Here is a 20,974-nt window from a genome sequence, read left to right as displayed (position 1 = left end):
TTTCAAGCTGTTTACCCGGGTGCGATTTCAGGCCATCGCATCTGATGTAACTTTAATATCTCTGTCAGATTAGAAATTAATTATGTGAGCTTGTAACAGCAGCATTTTATAACGAAGAATAATTGTCAGAGAAATGAATTTTGATGGAAATCATTCAAGTGCGTCTGCCATAGCATTAAACGGACTTTGAACCAATAAATGAATTCTCAGTCAGAAACGTTGGACCCATCAACCGCTCATTACCTTTATACTCGGCTCTTAACATCCGTTTATATTCGGCTCACACAAAGTGTTCAATGACGGCCGGTCCCTCGTTCAGGTTCCGTCTGCTTTGTATTAATCTGAGGTCGGTCTCTATCTATATTGATTCACTGATCCGAATATCCGCGAACAGCAAACCTGCGGCAGTGTTTGTCGATCTAGATTTCTACATGTTCGGCAGAGAGTGACCGATTTATTACCGGGATCAGGAAACGCCCAGCATAATTGCAGAGATGTAATTATTAATTTAGATCTGGGACAATTGTGATCCATAGAGCATTAACCTGCCCTTACATTGATACTGTGGGTGGCTCTGAACAGAGCCTTTGGTTTATTAGATTAAATCCTGTCCGCTTTACTTGCTCTTGGACACACTGGTGGTTTTCTTGGGCAGCAGCACAGCCTGTATATTAGGCAGCACCCCGCCCTAAGCGATGGTCACCTTTCCCAGCAGCTTGTTGAGTGCCTGGTCGTTGCGGATTGCCAGCTGCAGGTGTCTGGGGATGGTGCGGGTCTTCTGGTTGTCGCGGGCCGGGTTGCCGGCCAGCTCCAGGATTTCAGCGGTCAGATACTCGAGCACAGCAACCATGTAGTCCGGGGCTCTGACACCCACACTCTCAGCGTAGTTCCTCTTTCGCAGGAGCCTGTGAACCCGGCCCATAGGGAACTGCAGTCTGGCCCGGGAGGAGCGAGACTTGGCGTTGGCCCGAGCTTTACCGCAGTTTTTGCATTTTCTAGACATTTCCACAATCTGCACGTTCATGGAAAGAATGAGAAACTCCTCCCACATCTGCCTTATACCTTCTGGAGGAATGCAGGGAGCGAACTTGTGATTGGTCGCACTGTGGTGAATTTCATTGGTCCTTTCAGATGACCAATCGCAGCCTGTTTAGCCCACCAAAGAAATCTGGGCGGAAATGATTGTTCTCAACAGTCAGTGTTCGAAGGATTTAGAAATTCAAAAATCCCGCCAATAATTGTTAAAATTGCGGATTATGTTAGGAACTTCCCCATTAGCCAAATATTTCGAAACACATTCTGTTTCCCTTTGTCTCAATCCATATTTCACTTGCAAATTCCAGGCTGTTACAATCAGGATTAAATTCGGGTTCAGTTTCAAACTATATGTAATGGGAGGGAATCACTCCCCACTTATTCTGTAACGGGACACATTCCAGCTCAATCTTTGTAAAAGTGAGCTTTCATAGATTATCGATGGATCCCCCGCACAGGCAGCAGTGAGACCAGAACTGGGAGTCCTTCTGTGAAAAGGGAAGAGGGACAGAGTGTTCAAACTGCCCCGGTTCTTGTCTCTGTAAGAACTCCCATTCTGGGTTGTTACACTCGGACTCGAAGTTTAATAAACGGTTTGACTCCTAAGTAGAATTTTCTTTTAAATTGAAAAAGGCGTGAGAGAGAACGAGGTGGCTAAAGTCTGAGTCTCATCCGAAAACAAGTTTCTAATTCGGCGGCAGGCGCTGTAAATGAACGGGTCTGAGAGCAAAGGGAAAGGGCGACCAGGGACCGTGTTTGTAGTTTAGGGCGGGAAAAGGAAGAACCGGACAGCAAAATCAGTTATCTGAGAATTTAAAACTAAATCTACAGCTGGAACTGCAAAGGTCCCCACACACTTGTTCAGGAAATAATAACAGTAAATTGAGTCGAAAGGGAAATGAGTTTGTGCAGCTCTTTCAGAGAGGTTGTGGGTGGCTCTTAAAAGAGCCGTTGTGTTTGATTTGATCTCTCACAGCGTGCAGTTTTACTTGGAGCTGGTGTACTTGGTCACCACCTTTGTCCCTTCCAACACGGCGTGCTTGGTCAGCTCCCCGGGCAGCAGCAGGCGCACGGTGGTCTGGATCTACCGGGATCTGATGGTGCGGCGCATGTTGTAATGGGCCAGGCGGGAAGCCTCACTCGCACTGCGCTCCAAAATATATTTCACAAACGAGTTCATGATGTCCATGGCCTTGAAGGAGATGCCGGTGTCGGGGTGAACATTGTAGATGTAGATTTAGTAACTCTCCTTCCTCCACCTTCTGCGCTCCTTGCCGCCCTTCGGTGAAGTTTTCTTGATTACTTTCTTGTTGGTAACTGTTTCACGGGCTGGGAGCGGGCTCAGCGGCCGCCTCTTGGTAAGGGCGGGTCTCACGCCGCATGTGTGGTCCGTTGTGCAGGGACAACGTGTGGGCGGGGCTTCAGGGTGTATGTCAGTTTGATTGATCACATGTTTGTGCCCAGTTCAGTGGCCCCTGAAAGAGAGCCTTGCTGTCTGATTGTTGTCTGGTGACCCTGGGCCTGGGCTCATCCTATTGGTCCAACCCTGGCTCACCCTATTGGGCCATCCCATGCTCACCCTATTGGGCCATCACAGGCTCACCCTATTGGGCCATCCAAAGCTCACCCTTTTCATCATCATCATAGGCAGTCGCTCGAAATCGAGAATGTCTTGATCCAACTCTAAAAGTGAGTTCTCAGGTTACTGAACAGTCCAATACGGGAATTACAGTCTCTGTCCCAGTTGGGATGGACGGTGGTTGAAGGAAAGGGTGTGTGGGACTGGTTTGCTGCACGCTCCTTCCACTGCCTGTCCTAGATTTCGGTATGCTCTCGGCGATGAGACTCGAGGTGCTCAATGCCCTCCCGGATGCACTTCCTCCACTTCGGGTGGTCTTTTGCCAGGAACTCCCAGATGCCGGTGGGGATGCTGCACTTTATCAGACAGGCTTTGAGGGTGTCCTTAAAACGATTCCTCTGCCCACCTTAGGATCGCATGCCATGTAGGAGTTCCGACTAGAGCATTTGCTTTGGGAGTCTTTTGTCAGGCTCGTGAACAATGCGGCCCGCCCAGCGGAGCTGGTCGAGTGTGGTCAGTGCTTCAATGCTGGGGCTGTTGGCCTGGTCAAGGACGCTAACGTTGGTGCATCTGTCCTCCCAGGAGATTTGCAGGATCTTGTGAAGACATCGTTGATGGTATTTCTCCAGCAATTTGAGTTCAAAGCTATCAGCAAGCACATGGTCTGCAGGGCTGTGTCATACGCCCCCTCTGTATGGCTCAGAGATGTGGACGCTGTACAGCAGACATCGCACCCGATTGGGCCAGCACTGATATACCCCATTGGGGCAACCGGGCCTCGCCCTCTCGGGCAAGCCCAGGCACACCCCATTGAGCCAGCACAGGCTCACCCTATTAGGCTAGCTCAGCCTCACACTATCGAGCCAATCCAGGTTCACACTATCGGTTCATCACAGTCTCACCCTATCGGGCCAGCACAGGTTCACAGTATCGGGCAGCCCAGGCTCACTCTATCGGGCCAGCATAGTCTCACTCTATCGGGCCAGCACAGTCTCACACTATCGGGCGAGCACAGTCTCACTCTATCGGGCCAGCACAGTCTCACACTGTCGGGCCAGCACAGTCTCACTCTATCGGGCCAGCACAGTCTCACACTATCGGGCCAGACAGTGTCACACTATCGGGCCAGCACAGTCTCACTCTATCGGGCCAGCACAGTCTCACCCTATTGGTCCAGACCAGGCTCACCCTATCGGGCCGGCACAGTCACACCCTATTGGCCCAGCACAGGCTCACCCGATCGGCCCAGCACATTTTTACACTATTGGGCCAGCACAGTCTCACCCTTTCGGGCCGCACAGGCTCATCCTATTGGGCCAGCCCAGGCTCAGACTATCGGGCAACACAGTCTCACCCTATTGCACCAGCACAAAAGACCCAGTGGCCAGCAGAGAAAATCAGCATCTCATTGATTTTATTCTCACTTTGCACACAGCTGGTGCAGGTCTGAACCCAACCATGTAAGCTGGAAATGATCAACATGCTCGGCCTTTGAATGTGGAAGCAGGAATATTTGTCTGTTCTTTCTGAGGGAAAATATTTCAAACATCTGGGAAAGCACCACGACACATAAACATCCGCGTGAGATTGTTCCAGTGCACTAGAAAGAGCTTCAACCAGTTACACAGCCTGAAAAAACTTCGCATCATTCACAGCAGAGAGAAGCTGCACGTGTGTGTTGTGGACGAATTTCAACTGATCGTCCAACCTGGAGAGACACAAGGACACCCACACCATGGGGAAACCGTGGGAATGTGGAGGCTGTGGGGAGGGATTCAGCTCCCGGTCTGATCTAGAAATTCATTGTCACAGTCACACCGGGAAGAGGCCGTTCACCTGCTCCGTGTGTGGGTAGGGTTTCACTCCATCATCTGCTGAAACTCCAGCGAGTTCACACTGGGGAAGTGTGGGAAGAGATTCATTCAGTCATCAGAATTGCGAGTTCTCAAGTGACTGCAGGGTTTGGATTCTACTGTTATTACTGATGTTAATCACATTCTGACTGATTCGTGTTCGTTCTGTCAGTTGGGATTTGTTTCTGCTGATGTTAATCATTCTGAAAACTGGGCTGGAGTTTTATATTTTGATATTTCAAATTACACAATGTGTCAATATTTGATATCTCTACGACAAGCGGCGACTATTGATGTCCTGTTACCGACAGCTCCATTTGGAGCCTTTTCTCCTTCTAACTCTCGATTGTTTCCGTTCTCATGCATTTGGTTACTCTCAGAGACAAGTCCCAGATCCCCACACCTTCCAGAGTGCCTCTCTATGTCTTGATGTCCAGGTTAGGGATAGCTAACACGCCCGGGATCACTGAACACAAAATCCAGTCTGTTAATCACTTTCAGTGAAAGGACTTAGCATGTGCCGACAGCAGTTGTTGAGATAAGCGACTGCATCTCTTTCCACACTCAGCTGGTAAACGGCCTCTCCCTGATGTGTTTTCACCCAACGTGCATCTGCATCCATTCCCACTGTACCCACATTTACAGTGTTGAGTCAGCTGGGCACACGAGTCTCACAGGTGAGACGATTGGTTGAAGGTGCATCCACACACAGAACATGTGTCCTGTTTCTCCCCGCTGTGATTGGTGTTTTCCCAAAGGCTGATGATTAGGTGATCCTGATGAAACTAATGATTCCCTCAAATTTTGACGTGATGGTTGATTTGAGTTTCCAAGCTGCAGATCCTCCCCTTATAATACCCTCTAAATAGAGGTTACAAAAGTTGTTACTTTAAGTAGAGGATAGAAATTTCCACTGTGATAGGCATCGGAGCCGAGTTCAATCCTGCCCTCAAGTGACATCCACACACTTTCCAGTTGATGTCACTGGATCGGTATCAAGAGCAAGGGCACTGGATAATTCTTACTTATATTTAACCCAGTGGTCGTGAGGACAATTAGAACCGCTGAACTGCTGCCTTGACTGAGAACAACTAACAGCCCAGATCAAGGACCGAACTTGGGACCTTCCCAGTCGGTATTGCAGAGTGTTCTAAAATTTGTGGGGTTGGGGGAGGGTTAAAAAGAATATTTTCAAACAAATTTAAATCCACCTTTAAACAAAACCTTCGTCACAATGCACAATTCTGAAATCCTTTCAAGTTAGAAAAGCAATTCAAATGGATCATCAAAAACAATTGAGACATTTTAGAAAGGCTCAAGTCACTGAAAATAAACAGCTTTACAATCACTGCACAGTACAGAAGGGAGCGACTGTTAATGGGAGCTCGGCTTGTGTAGTCCTCCGATACTCCGAGATAAACTGGACTGTTCTTTTAAGTATAACTCGGCGGAGAAAAGGGAGTCCCTGTCCCTTTAAATATCTGCTCCATTCCCCCAGGCAGCAGGAGGAGCAAATGCGTGCGGTATCTTTATATCCTGACGCAGCAAGACCTAATAAAACATATTGCATCAGCTTAATCACAACAACTGGAAAGTGTGCACACAAAGTCTTTGCTACATATATATGTGTAAGTGTGTGTGTGTGTAAACTAAACACATCATTCTTATTGTTTGCTGGTGAATTCTACAGAGATAAGCTATTATCTTCGCCAGTTATTTTTCAGCATTTATTTCCTATTATTTATGATGTAATTGCAGAGTGTTTAATCCCTTTACCATGTATTGATGAAACATTGTCCTGTGTTCTATTGTTTAGAAAGTGATGTCACAATGACCATTCCATTACCAAGGTGACCGTCTGTCCACAGTATTCAGTGGGACAGGGGATTAAATTACACCGAGAGTAATGAGCAGCCACCCACCATTCTCTGCACGTTATTGTCCAGTGATCACCTCACCATCACACAGAAGTTCCTCAGATTTACCTCCAGTGTGGATGACTTGTGTAAGTGATGTTGAAAATGAAATTGCAGGAGTGAAAGAGGAGTTGGGAGAGGTAGGTTTGGAGAGAAGGGTGAAAGAGAAGTTGGTGAGGGGGAGTTGGAGAGGAGAGATGAAGGAGGTGTATGAGTGAGGAGTATTTACTGCCCATTAATTGCCTTTCTTGAACTATGATGTGTTTCTTTTTCCTTTAAAATGTTTTGTATTGTGTGTTCCACCGAAGTTAGACATGGGGCTGCAGTTCCTTGCAGGCACGGGGCTGTTTCTGGTGAATTAATGTGGGTAGTGTTAATTGGTAATAGATCTTAGTGGGATCATTCTGTGCTGAATGCATTGCTGGGCTGCCGGATTGTCCACAGTCCCAATGACGAGTTGTGGTTGACAACAAATCCAGGATTCCCTTACATTGTAATAACAAATCCAGGGACCAATTACATTGTGACACCAAATCTGACATGTCCTTACTATACCGTATAAATGCACAAGAGGCCCATACTTGAGAGAAGGTCACTCTATGACCAGTTACCTTTTTTACCAAGACCTCAAGTGATGAAGGTGGGTGGAGCTTCCCCTTTTATACTTGAAAGTCCAGGTTAGGAGTGTCTCCCACAAGTTCACCCCCGTGTGATCAATGTTCTCACGGTGTACAACTTCGGTCAGCTTATACATGGGTGACAATGATAGTTGAACACATGACATCACCTCCCCCAAAGTCTTATTGAGATCACAGGTTAAGTCTCTCTGGTGGTTTATACTCCCTTGTAGAGCGCCTGAGTTGGGGTTCCCGTTGTTGTGCGCTGGCCTGAGTGTCTGCTGTTTGCGATGCCTCAGGCCTGTCCGGACTGCCCACAGTGACTGGGCTCTCCTCCACTTGGTTCCGATGTTCGGTCACCTGTGTTGGAGTAAACTCAATGTCGTGCTCTTCCTCTGCTTTTTCTTTGGGGTTCTTGAACCTTCTTTTAGTTTGATCCACATGTTTGCGGCAGATTTGTCCATTGGTAAGTTTAACTACCAAAACCCCAATTCCCCTCTTTGGCAATGTGCCTGCAAGCCATTTGGGCCCTGCAGCGTAATTAAGGACAAAAACAGTGTATTGTCATCAATACATGGCGCCCTCGCATTCCTGTCATGGTAGTCACATTGTGACTGACGGCTGCTCTCAACAATTTCTTTCGTAGTCGGGTGTATAAGGGATAACCCGGTTTTGAGCGTCCTTTTCATTAGCAGCTCTGCGGGTGGAATCCCTGTGAGTGAGTGTGGTCGGGATCTATTGCCCTACAAGAGGCGTGATAAAGCAGCTTTGTAGGGAACCCCCTTGGATTCTGAGCATCCCCTGTTTGATTATCTGCACTGCTCGTTTCGCCTGGCCATTTGAGGCCGGCTTGAACGGGGCCATTCTGACATGGTTGATTCCATTGCCTGCCATGAATTCTTGGAATTCAATGCTTGTGAAGCACGGGCCATTGTAGCTGACCAAGACATCCGGCAGACCGTGGGCAGCGAACATTGCCCGTAGACTTTCTACCGTGGCAGAGGATGTGCTTGAATTTAAAATGGCACAGTCAATCCATTTGGAGTAGGCGTCTACTGCATCCAAAAAATGTTTTCCCATGAAAGGACCTGCGTAGTTCACATGGATGCGTGACCATGGCTTGGTGGGCCAGGACCAGGGGCTAATGGCGGCTTTCCTGGGTGCGTTGACCAGCTAAACACACGTGTTGCACATGTGAACACAAAGTTCCAGGTCTGCATCTACCCCTGTCCACCAAATGTGTGACCTGGCAATTGCCTTCATCATGACAGTGCCCGGATGCTCATTGTGAAGTTCTCTGATAAACACCTCTCTGCCCCTCTGGGACATGACTGCTCGGTTTTCCCATAGTAGGCAATCGGCCTGAGTCGAGAGTTTATCCTTGTGCCGATGAAACGGTTTAAATTCCTCAGGGCATGCCCTGTACGTGGCTGCCCAGTCCCCATTCAGGACACATTTCTTAACGAAAGACAGTAGGGGGTCTTTATTTGTCCAGACTTTAATCTGACGGGATGTCACAGGTGAACCTTCGCTTTCGAAAGCTTCAACAGCCATGACCTTCTCAGCATCATGCTCAGTTGCCCCCTCGGTGGTGGTTAGTGGGAGCCTGCTGAGTGCATCGGCGCAGTTTTCAGCGCCCGGTCTGTGCTGAATTGTATAGACATAGGCGGCTAACGTAAGTGCCCACCTCTGTATGCGGGCCAACGCATTCGCATTTATGGCCTTGTTGTCGGCCAAAAGGGAAGTTAGGCATTTGTGATCTGTCTCCAGCTCAAATGTCCTGCCAAACAGGTACTGGTGCATTTTTGTTTACTGCATATACACATGCTAGCACTTCCTTTTCGACCATCCCGTAGCCCCGTTCTGCCTGGGACAGAATTCTGGAGGCATAAGCTACCGGCTGTAACTGACCATTGGCATTCACATGCTGCAACAAACACCCGACCCCATCGGACGGCGCATCGCACGTTAGAACAAGTTTCTTACATGGGTCATGTAATATTAACAGTTTGTTGGAGAATAACAAGTTGCGTGCTCTATCAAAAGCCCTTTCCTGGCTGTTCCCCAGACCCAATCGCGACCTTTGCATGGGAGCATGTGCAGGGGCTCTAACAGTATGCTCAATTTGGGAAGAAAGTTACCAAAATATTTCAGGAGCCCGAGGAATGAATGCAGCTCCTTCGTGTTACGGGGTCTGGGTACTCTCCAGATCGCTTCCGTTTTGGACACATTAGGTCTGATCCCGTCTGCTGCTACACTCATCCCCAGGAATTCTACCTCTGGAGCTCAGAAGAAGCGCTTTGCTTTTTGCAGTTGCAGACCTACCCGGTCCAGTCTGCATTGCACCTCATCCAGGTCATGGAGGTGTTCTTCAGCATCGCGACCCGTGATGAGGATGTCGTCCTGAAAAACTACCGCCCTTGGAATCGACTTGAGGAGGCTTTCCATATTTTGCTGAAAGATCACGGCGTCTGAACGAATCCGGAACGGACAACTGCTATACTCAAAGAACCCCTTGTGTGTCGTGATGGTGGTCAGCCTTTTCGACTCACTCGCCAGGTCCTGGGTCATGGGAGCTGAGGTCAGGTCCAATTTTGAAAAAAGGTTTGCCAGCGGATAGTGTCACAAAGAGGTCCTCCACTCTCGGTAGTGGGTACTGGTGTTGGAGTGACACCCGATTGATGGTGGCCTTGTAAGCATCACATATCCTGACCGACAAATCCGCCTTGTGCACCGGCACGATCGGGCTCGCCCAGTCACTGAATTCCACTGACGAGATGATGCCTTCCCTCAGCAGGCGGTCCAATTCGCACACTATTTTTTCTTGCATCACGTACGGCACCGGTCTGGCCTTGTGGTGCACTGGCCTGGCCTCTGGGTTTATGTGAATCACTACCTTAGCCCCCATGAAAGTGCCGATCCCGGTTTGAAATAATGAGTCAAATTTGTCCAGGATCTGTGAGCATGATACTCGCTCCAAAGAAGAAATGCATTGACATGTTCCCATTTCCAGTTCATGACAGCAAGCCAACTCTTCCCCAGTACTGTGGGACCGTCCCCCAGGACAATCCAGAGTGGCAACCTGTTCTCCGAATCTAGCACCGGAATGATCTCCTTTGTATATGTCCGAAGCTCTGCATCAATCGGCAATAATTTTGGCCTCATGGCCTTGGACACCCACAATCTTTTAAACTGGTTGATATTCGCCCAGTCACTGAATTCAACTGGCCGCCGTGTCGAGCTCCATAAATACTGGGATGCAATTGAAGAGCACATTCATCATTATCGCTGTTGTCCTGATATATGAACTGTATATTTGCTCCACATGAACTCGCTGAACTTCAGCTTCCAGTGACTTTCCCCAGTATTCATTTGGCCTCGTAGAGCTTACAGCAGGCCCACCTTCCTCGGACAGCAACCTGGCTGCAGGCTTCCTGCACATACGCGCCAAATGACCACTGATGTTGCAGTTTCTGCAGGTATATTGCTGATACCTGCAGGCTCTGGCTCGGTGTTTGGCTCCACAGCTCTAGCATGAGCTGGAGGACCCGTTGTTGGAAACAAAACTCCATTAACAGTGGATCGTCTCTGACTGTCTCTGTAACTGTCCTTAAGTGCACCATTTACAGGTGTTGATTGCCCCATTACTGGCCGCATTGTCCATTGCAATGGTATGATTCACCGTTCAGCTCGCCATTGTCTCTGTTGAATTCCCCTTTTGGTTTCGACTGCATGCTGGGACATGTCCGATTGCCCTTGTCTGTCGAGAGAACTGTGTGTGCGTTAACAATGTAGACTCCCTGGTCATTTGCCGCATTTGAGCCAAGATTTTTGTCATACATCATTCTGGTCTCTTCCTCCCCTGAGTTAAAGTCTGGGCTATCAGAGCCGCCGCTTCCAAGGTCAAGTCTTTGGTCTCAATCAGTTTCCTGAAAACCCCAGCACGCCCGATGCCCTCAATTAAAAAGTCTCGCATCATCTCCGCTCTGCCTGCATCTGTGAACTTACATAGGCTCGCCAGTCGTCAGAGATCTGGCATAAAGGCAGGAACGCTTTTCCCTTCTCACCGCCAGTTCATGTAAAACTGGAGTCTCGCTTTGTGCATGCTGCTCGCAGGTTTAAAGTGTTCCCCGAACAACTTTCTGAGCTCTTCGAGCGTCTTGTCTCCGGCTTCTCTGGTGCTAGAAGGGCCTTCATCAGGGAATATGTTCCGGATCCACAAACAGTCAGGAGATGAGCTCTGCGTTTGTCGGCCGAATCCTGTCCCAACCTATCCTCAGTGACAAAACTTTGCTGTAGTCTCTCAATAAAGTCGTCCCAATCATCACCAACACAGTACCTCTCTTCTGTGCTCCTAGTGGCTATGCTCTCGTGGTTTAAATCCCAGTTTCTCGTCGCCAATGATATACAGTATAAATGGACACGAGGCCCATACTTGAGAGAAGGTCACTCTGTGACCAGTTATCTTTATTACCAAGACCTCAAGCGATGAAGGTGGGTGGAGCTTTCCCTTTTATACCTGTAAGTCCAGGTTAGGAGTGTCTGCCACAAGTTCACCCCCTTGTGTTCAAGTTCTCAAGGTGTACAACTTAGGTCAGCTTATACATGGGTTACAATGATAGTTGAATACGTGACAAAATCCACGGACCACTTACATTAAGACACCAAATCCAGGAACCTCATGCATTGTGACTCCAAATCCAGGGACCACTTGCACTGAGGCATCAAATCCAGGGAGCACTTGCACTGAGGCATGAAATCCATGTACCCCTTACACAGAGGCTCCAAATCCAGGGACCAGTTACAATGAATCATCAAATCCAGGGACCACTTACAATGAGACTACAAAATTACAGAATTACACAGAAATGAGCCATTCAGACTAAACAGTCCGTGTTGGTGATTATGCTCTGCTTGGTAATGAGATAGCCTCAGTATGGAGAATGGTCATGCCGGTGAAAGCAGCTCTAGTTAGGGGGAATGGTGGGTAATAAATGAAGAGACGATGGAGGAATCAGACGGTAACTGGTGGGGCCTGGTGACAGATTATTGTCAGAAGTCCTTTTCAGGCAGGATGATGATTAGATGTAACCAGTGCAACAACTGTACCCATCTGTTATTGTTCCAAAATACCCTAATCTAATGGCACTAATATTTTTTTCCATGAGAAATGTAGAGATTACGATGTATTGTTGACAGAAAGAAACGAGGCTTGCGCAGGAAAGATGGTTCCTTGAATGAACACATTGTGAGGCTGTTTTGTGACTCAGCACTATGAGGTTAAAAACATGAAATGGAAAAGAGCATGTCCAGTAACACTTATATTGCCAATAGTGCTTTCTAAGTTAATCATTATATCCTAAGCCGAATTTCCTATTGACTATCCCAATCACTAATCCCAATCTTAACAAATAACCACAAAACACAACCACTAAACTTACATCTAAACCCAGCCCCTAACTAACGCTAAGAATATAAGAAATAGGGGCAGCAGTAGCCATCTGGCCCCTTCAGCCCACCCCGCCATTTAATAAGATCTTGGCTGATCTGATCTTGGCCTCAATTCCGCATTTCTGCCCTCTCCTCATAAAGCTTGACACCACTCTCTTTCAAAAAGCACGCTATCTGCAACTTAAATATTTTCAATGACCCAGACTCCACTGTTCTTTGGGGCAGAGAATTTCAAAGATTCACGACCCTCTGAGAGAAGAAATTCCTCTTCATTTCCATTTTAAATGGGCGCCCCCTTATGCTCAGACTTTCCAACCTAGTTCTAGATTCCCCCACAAGAAGAAACAGAGATCAGTGGGGAAGCTAAAGACCTGAAAAAGAAAGTATTTAAACAATTAATTTGATGCAAGAAATACTGCAAGGTATGGTAGTAATAAGTAATTGTAATCAACTAACCCATCAAAATTAGCAAAGGCAATTTCAAAGGTCAGAACATTTCAAAGTTGATCACATGCAGTTTGTGTGAAGATCTATCAACCGCATTCAAAAATTGTTAAATACAGAAAATAACAGAATTGCAGTCTTACGAAAGATAGTTCTTTCAAGGGTTGGTTGAAAGTAACGTTAAATGAGTGTAAAGTGAGACACGCCGGTTCAGTCTGAGACATCCACAAGCTGTATACTCGAATGAAAAAAGATTTGGATTTGATGTAGTAAAAGATAAATCACGTGAGAAGTGAAATAATCTAGAGTAAGAAAAGGCCCAAAATGGAAGTGAAGGAAACATTAATTAGTCTGTTATTATGGAGAAATGAAATATTGGACACACGGTGTTTGAAACAAGCTGATTTATTCAATATTGAGACAGAACATTACTCTCCAGCTCAGGTGCAGGGTTATTCAGAGCAGCAGAAACAAAGTCTAAGTGCCAAAATGAACATGGTTCAGTGCCCAATGGGAGCCTAGTAAATCCTGCTCCATACACAACGTCGCCTTTGGTATTTACCCAGCATTCCCCGCGACGGAGGACGTGCCGACACCACCCTACAGGGGCCCAGTGCACAGGTGCGAGACCGAGCTGTGTTTTGAGCATGCGCGGTGCGTGCAATGGCGGAAAGGACATGTTGAACATCTGTTCCTCAAAACAGTCCTTTTTCAGCAGGGCGGAGGTGAGTAATGGAGCAGCGGGTAGGCGGGGAGGCTTCATAATCAACTGATGCCCGCCGGAAGCTCGCAATAATAACCGGAATATCGGCGGCTGCAGCCTCGAGCCTTTCTCCCGGTCACAGGCCCAGGGTAACGGCGGCCATCTTTGTACAGGACGGCAGGGCCAGTTCTCCGTCATCTTTGTTCAGTGAGCAGCAAAGCGCATGCACGGCCATCTTGGTAAAGTAACAGCTGAGTTATTTTATTCTCGACACCTCGGATTTCTCACCATCTCCGAGAGGCGCTGCTCAGTGCTAAGCTTCTGGTTACATCCCAGACAATTGTAACAGGAAAGCCCCAGAGCTGTTCACTCCTAGGGTTACATTCCCCATGTACAGTCCCAGGGTTAGAGTCCCCATGTACAGTCCCAGGGTTAGAGTCCCCATGTACAGTCCCAGGGTTAGAGTCCCCATGTACAGTCCCAGGGTTAGAGTCCCCATGTACAGTTCCAGGGTTATTATCTCATAATAACATAATAACATAAGAAATAGGAGCAGGAGTGGATCATTTGGCCCTTGGAGCCTGCTCTGCCATTCAATAACATCATGGCTGATCTGATCATGGACTCAGCTCCAATTCACTGCCCGCTCCCCATAACCCTTTAATCCCTTTTCGCTCAAATATCTCTCTATCTGCATTAAATATATTCAATGACCCAGCCTCCACAGCTCTCGGGCAGAAAATTCCACAGATTTACAACCCTTTGAGTGAAGAAATTTCTCCTCATCTCCGTTTTAAATGGGTGACCCCTTATTCTGCGACGATGCACCCTAGTTTTAGTTCACCCTATAAGTGGCAATATCCTCTCTGGATCCACCTTGTCGAGTCCCCTTGATATATGTTTCAATAAGATGACCTCTCATTCTTTTGAACTCCAAAGTGTATCAGCCCAACCTTCTCAACATATCCTCATCAGACAACCCGCTCATCGCCGGAATCAACCTCTGAACAGCCTCCAATGCAAGTATATCCTTCCTTAAATACGCAGACCAAAAGTGCAAGCAGTATTCCAAGTGTGATCTCACCAATACCCTGTACTGTTGTAGCAGGACTTCTCTGCTTTTATACTTTATCCCCCTTGCAAAAAAGGCCAACATTCCATTTGCCTTCCTGATTACTTGCTGTACCTGCATACTAACTTTTAGTGTTTTATGCACAAACACCCTCGGGTCTTTCTGTCCTGTAGCGCTTGCAATTTTTCTCCATTTAAATTATAATTTGCTTACCTATTATTTCTGCCAAAGTGGATAACTTCACATTTTCCCATATTATACAACATCAGACAAATTTTTGGCCACTCATTTAGCCTGTCTATATCCCTTTGCAGATTTTTTGTGTCCTCAATTTGCTTTCCCACCCACCTTTGTATCATCAGCAAACTTGGCTATATTACACTCAGTCCTTTTAGCCAAGTCATTACTATAGATTGTAAATAGTTGAGGACCTAGCACCGATTTCTGCGGCACCCCACTAGTCACCATTTGCCAACCAGAAAAATACCCATTTATCCCGACTCTCTGTTTTCTGTTAGTTAGCCGATCCTCTATCCACGCTAATATACTGCCCCAACCCAGTGAGGTTTTATCTTGTGCAATAACCTCTTATGTGCCAGCATATCATATGCGTTCTGGAAATCCAAATACACCACATCCACTGGTTCCGCCTTATCCATCCTACTCATTATATCCTCAAAGAACTCCAGCAAATTTGTCAAACATGATTTCCCTTTCATGAAGCCATACTGACTCTGCTTGATTGAATCATGCTTTTCCAAATGTCCCGCTACTGCTTCCTTAATAATAGTCTCCAGCATTTCCCAATGACAGATATTAGACTAACTAGTCTATAGTTTCCTGCTTTTTGTCTGCCTCCTTTTTTAAATAGAGGCGTTACATTTTCAGTTTTCCAATCTGTTGGGACCGCCCCAGAATCCTGGGAATTTTGGTAGATTACAACCAATGTGACCACTATCTCTGCAGCCACTTCTCCTAAGACCCTACGATGTAAGCCATCAGGGCAAGGTGACTTGTCTGCCTTTAGTCCCATTATTTTTCTGAGTACTATTATGAATAGTGATTGTATTAAGTTCCTCCCTCCCTCACTATAGCCCCTTGATTATCCACTTCAGTATTACTCTCAGTGACCGAGTGTTTTACTCCAATTAAACTGATCTCGGACTGTTTCTGTCAGATATTGACTCCTGCACGGTCCGAGCAAACACTCCCACTCCCTCGTCCCTCTGATGTTTTTGCAGGATTGCTTTGTGAAGACGGGCTCATGGAGAGAAACACCCTGCACGGAATGATCACAAATTGAGAATCTCCAAGGGACAAGGCTCTCAGCTTTAATCATTCTCTGTCCTATCCCCCCAGGCCCAGTTCCTTTGCTTAGATTCTGATAATAAGTAAACAGGGGATTGTGCGCTTTGATTTTTACAGATTGAATTAATACAGAGAGCTGCGCATGCACGGTTCAGCCCCGCCGCCTGTGTCGATTTCCAGTGAGCAGAAGAGCGTATGCACCCTCCACTCCCCCAGCCCTGCCTGTGATCACCATTCACTCAGTGAGTGGAAGAAGATGGTTTAACACAGCCGGGAATGGAGACACCGTGACCCCGGGGTAAGGCAGCAAGCAGCAGCCTCCTTACAGCAGCGCAGCGCTTTGGGAACGTGTCCGCAGATGGGTTCAGAGATCGGCAATGAGTCCAGGGGGAGTTCAGGGGGAGTCGGGGGCTCTGTGTAAGAGGCAGAGTGGACCAATAACCAGTGTCAGTGCGTAGTGTGAGTCAGGGAAGGGAGAGGCCATTCTCGGGCTGTATGTGGACAGCGTGTGTCCAGGGTAAGGGAGACAGAATGGGCAGAACCTGCCATTTACAATCTGCTGCTTTCTCTGTTCAAACCAATAGTGAACGTTCCTGGATTAGTTCCGTCGGGGGCTGTGTGTAAGAGGCAGAGTGGAGCAGGAACTAGTTCCGGGACATGGTGTGAGTGGGGGAAGGGAGAGGTCATTCTCGGGCTGTGTGTGGACAATGTAAGTTAATAGAGAAAGTAAACCACCTCGCTCTTTCAAGTCATTGCTGCTTTCTTTCCCCAAATCAGTAGTGAATGTTCCTGATTCAGTTCTAATCTCACCAGGTCTGTTGTTCTTGGGCAGTGAGCAGTGGAAACACAGCCTGACAGTGAGGATGTGGGAGTTTCACAAAGTGCATCTATTGCAGGCACCAGGAGAGGAGTGTGGGAGAAGATATTTTAAAGACGGGTTATATTTCGATGAGCTGAGTTCTCCAGAACCGTGTTGCTGGTGATCGAGAGATACATTGCCACTCACTCAGATAAATCGTATTGTCCCCCGCATCTATATCTTAGAACTAATAACGTTCTCGTATTATTATTCTCACAGCAACATTCTTCAACCAGCCAGAACAAATGTGATCTTTCCTCCTCCCAGAATACAAGGAACAGTGCAGGCAGCTTCTTCTCACACACAGTAAGTAGATTATTACTCACAGAGCGCAGATACACAGAACTGGCCTCAATCCTATTGTCACAGACAGCAGAAGCTGTCAGTCCCACAGTGATCCGAAGTGGCGGAGTTACATTGTGAATCTTACAGCCACATGGAGCAGTAGAATCAGATGCTGTTTCACCATTGAAACAGATCACGCTGACAGATACATTAAACACCCACACTCACTTGCCAGAAACTGACAGGTAGAGAATAAAAGAAAATCAGATATCAGAAAAAATGTCAGATAGTATAAACCACACTCGCATATCAGAAGCTGATGGGTACAGAGCAAAAGCCATATTCATGTTTCAGAAATCTGACGGATTCAGTATTTAAACCCCGAACATACCAGAAGATGCCAGGTGCAGAATAAAACCCACATTCCCATACCATAGACTGACAGATACAGCATACAACACACGCCCACACATATGAAGGTGACAGTAATAGAATAAAATCCCCACTTGCATACCAGAGAGTGACAGGTAAAGTGTAAATCCCATGTGCACATATCGTAAAACTGAAAGGCAGTAAGTAAAATTGTTACTTGCATCGCAGAAACTGATGGGGGCAGCGTAAAACCCACACACACACATCTGGAAAATGACAGGTAGAAGGCAAAATCTTCACTCACATATCAGAGAAATACAGGTAAAAAGTAAAATTGATTCTCACGTTCACATACGAGAGACTGGCAGACACAGATTAAACCCAGACTACCACAGCAGAAACTGAGAGGCACAGATTAAACCTCAACACACACCAAAACCTGACAGTTACAGAAAAATACACACACTTGCATATCAGAGACTGAGTGATACAGTATAAAACCCACACTCACATACCAGAGTCTGACATGTTAAAATCCATATTCCCATAACATAAATTGACATACAGTGACATGCCCAGACTCACGAACCAGTAATTGACAGGTACAGTGTAAAGATCTCTCTTTCATTCCAGAAACTGACAGGTACAAAGGAAAGTCCACTCACAATTAAGCAGAAACTGGAAGTTATAGAGTAAGGCCCACAATCACATATCAGAACTTGATGGGTACAGAATAAAACCCAGACTCCCACAACAGAAATGGATAGAAACAGAGAAAGGCCCACACTCACATACCAGAGAGAGATAGATACAGAGTAAAACTCAGACACATTTACCAGAGACTGACAGATTCAGCATAAAACTCACCTCCATAACACAAATTGAGAGTTAGAAAGTAAAACCAATACTCTATCAGGATTTGGGGTACACAGTAAAACAATACTAACATACTGGAGAATGATGGGTATGGAGTAGAGCTCACATTCACATAACAGAGATGGACAGATACACAACAAAACACACACTCACACACCAAGAATGGAAAGAAACATAGAAAATAGGTGCAGGAGCAGGCCATTTGGCCCTTCGAGCCTGCACCGCCATTCAATATGATCATGGCTGATCATGCAACTTCAGTACTCCACTCCCGCTTTCTCTCCATACCCTCTGATCCCCTTAGCCGGAAGGACCACATCTAACTCCCTCTTGAATATATCCAACGAACGGGACTCCACAACTTTCTGTGGTAGAGAATTGCACAGGTTTACCACTCTCTGGGTGAAAACGTTTCTCCTCATTTCAGTCCGATATGGCTTACCCCTTATCCTTAGACTGTGACCCCTGATTCTGGACTTCCCCAACATCGGGAACAGTCTTCCTGCCTCAAACCTGTCCAGTCCCGTCATAATTTTATATGTTTCTATGAGATCCCCTCTCATTCTTCTAAATTCCAGCCGAGCTGATCCAGTCTTTCTTCATATGTCAGTCCTGCCATCCTGGAAATTAGTCTGGTGAACCTTCGCTGCACTCCCTCAATAGCAAGCACCTCCTTGCTCAGATTAAGAGATCAAAACTGCACACAATACTCAAGGTGTGGTCTCACCAAGGCCCTGTACAACTGCAGTAAGACTTCCCTGCTCCTATACTCAACTCCCCTCGCTATGAAGGCCAGCATGCCAGTTGCTTTCTTTACTGCCTACTTTACCTGCATGCCTACCTTCAGTGACTTGATGTACCATGACACCCAGGTCTCTTTGCACCTCCCATTTTACTAATCTGTCACCATTCAGATAATAATCTGTCTTCCTGTTTTTGCCACCAAAGTGGATAACCTCACATTTATCCACATTATACTGCATCTGCCATGCAATTGCCCATTCACCTAACCTGTCCAAGTCACCCTGCAGCCTCTTAGCATCCTAGTCACAGCTCACACTGCCACCCAGCTTAGTGTCATCTGCAAACTCGGAGATATTACCTTCAATTCCATCGTCTAAATCATTAATATATATTGTAAATAGCTGGGATCCCAGCACTGAACCTTGCGGCAGCCCACTAGTCACTGCCTGCCATTCTGAAAAAGACCCGTTTATTCCTAATCTTTGCTTTCTGTCTGCCAACCAGTTCTCTATCCACGTCAATACATTACCCCCAATACCACGTGCTTTAATTTTGCACACTAATCTCTTGTGTGGGACCTTTTCAAAAGTCTTTTGAAATTCCAAATACACCACATCCACTGGTTCTCCCTTATCCACTCTACTAGTTACATCCTCAAAAATCTCTAGAAGATTTGTCAAGCATAATTTCCCTTTCAGAAATCCATGCTGACTTGAACCAAACCTGTCACTGTTTCCCAAATGATTTGCTATTACATCTTTAATAATTGATTCCAGCATTTTCCCAACCACCAATGTCAGGGTAACCGGTCTATAATTCCCTGTTTTCTCTCCCCCTCCTTTTTTTTAAAAAAGTGGGGTTACATTAGCTACCCTCCAATCCATAGGTACTGATCCAGAGTCCATGAAATTCCAGAAAATGAACACCAATGCATGTACTATTTCTAGGGCCACTTCTTTAACTCCTCGGGGATGCAGACTATCTGGCCCTGGTGATTTATTGGCCTTCAGTCCCATCAGTTTCCCTACAACCATTTCCTGACTAATAATGATTTCCCTCAGTGCCTTCTTCCCGCTCGACCCTCGGTCCCCTAGCATTTTCGGGAGGTTATTCGTATCTTCCTTAGTGAAGACAGAACCAAAGTATTTGTTCAATTGGTCTGTCATTTCCTTGTTCCCCATTATGAATTCACCTGATTCTGACTGCAAGGGACCGCGTTTGTCTTCATTAATCTTTTTCTCTTCACATATCTATAGATGCTTTTGCATTCAGATTTGAATGTTCCCTGCAAGCTTACTCTCATATTCGATTTCCCCCCTCCTAGTTAGACTCTTAGTCCTCCTCTGCTGAATTCTAAATTTCTCCCAGTCCTCAGGTTTACTGCTTTTTCTGGCCAATTTATATGTCTCTTCCTTGGATTTAACACTGTCCCTAATTTCACTTATTAGCCACGGTTGAGCCACCTTTCCGGTTTTCTCTTTACGCCAGACAGGGATGTACAATAGTTGTAATTCATCCATGTGATCTTTAAATCTCTGCCATTGCCTATTCACCATCAACCCTTTAAGTATCATTCGCCAGTTTATCCTAGCAAAATCACGTCTCATACCATTGAAGTTTCCTTTAAGTTCAGGACCCTCGTCTCTGAGTTAACTGTGTTGCTCTCCAGCTTAATGAAGAATTCTACCATATTATGGTCACATTTCCCCAACGGGCCACGCATAACCAGATTGCTAATTAATCCTCTCTCGTTACACAGTCTAGGATGGCCTGCTCTCCAGTTGGTTCCTCGACATATTGGTCTAGAAAACCATCCCTGATACACTCCAGAAAATCCTCCTCCACAGTATTGCTACAAGT

General features: G+C 46.4%; 1 pseudogene; it reads right to left on the bottom strand.

Moving 5' to 3' along the window:
• Nucleotides 1–646: 646 nt before the first annotated feature.
• Nucleotides 647–20,974, bottom strand: part of LOC139241615 (uncharacterized) — a 117,857-nt pseudogene continuing 97,529 nt past the window's right edge.

Source organism: Pristiophorus japonicus, unplaced genomic scaffold (genome assembly GCF_044704955.1).
Source record: "Pristiophorus japonicus isolate sPriJap1 unplaced genomic scaffold, sPriJap1.hap1 HAP1_SCAFFOLD_112, whole genome shotgun sequence".
NCBI classification, from domain to species: domain Eukaryota; kingdom Metazoa; phylum Chordata; class Chondrichthyes; family Pristiophoridae; genus Pristiophorus; species Pristiophorus japonicus.
This window is presented reverse-complemented; position numbering and strand designations above follow the sequence as displayed.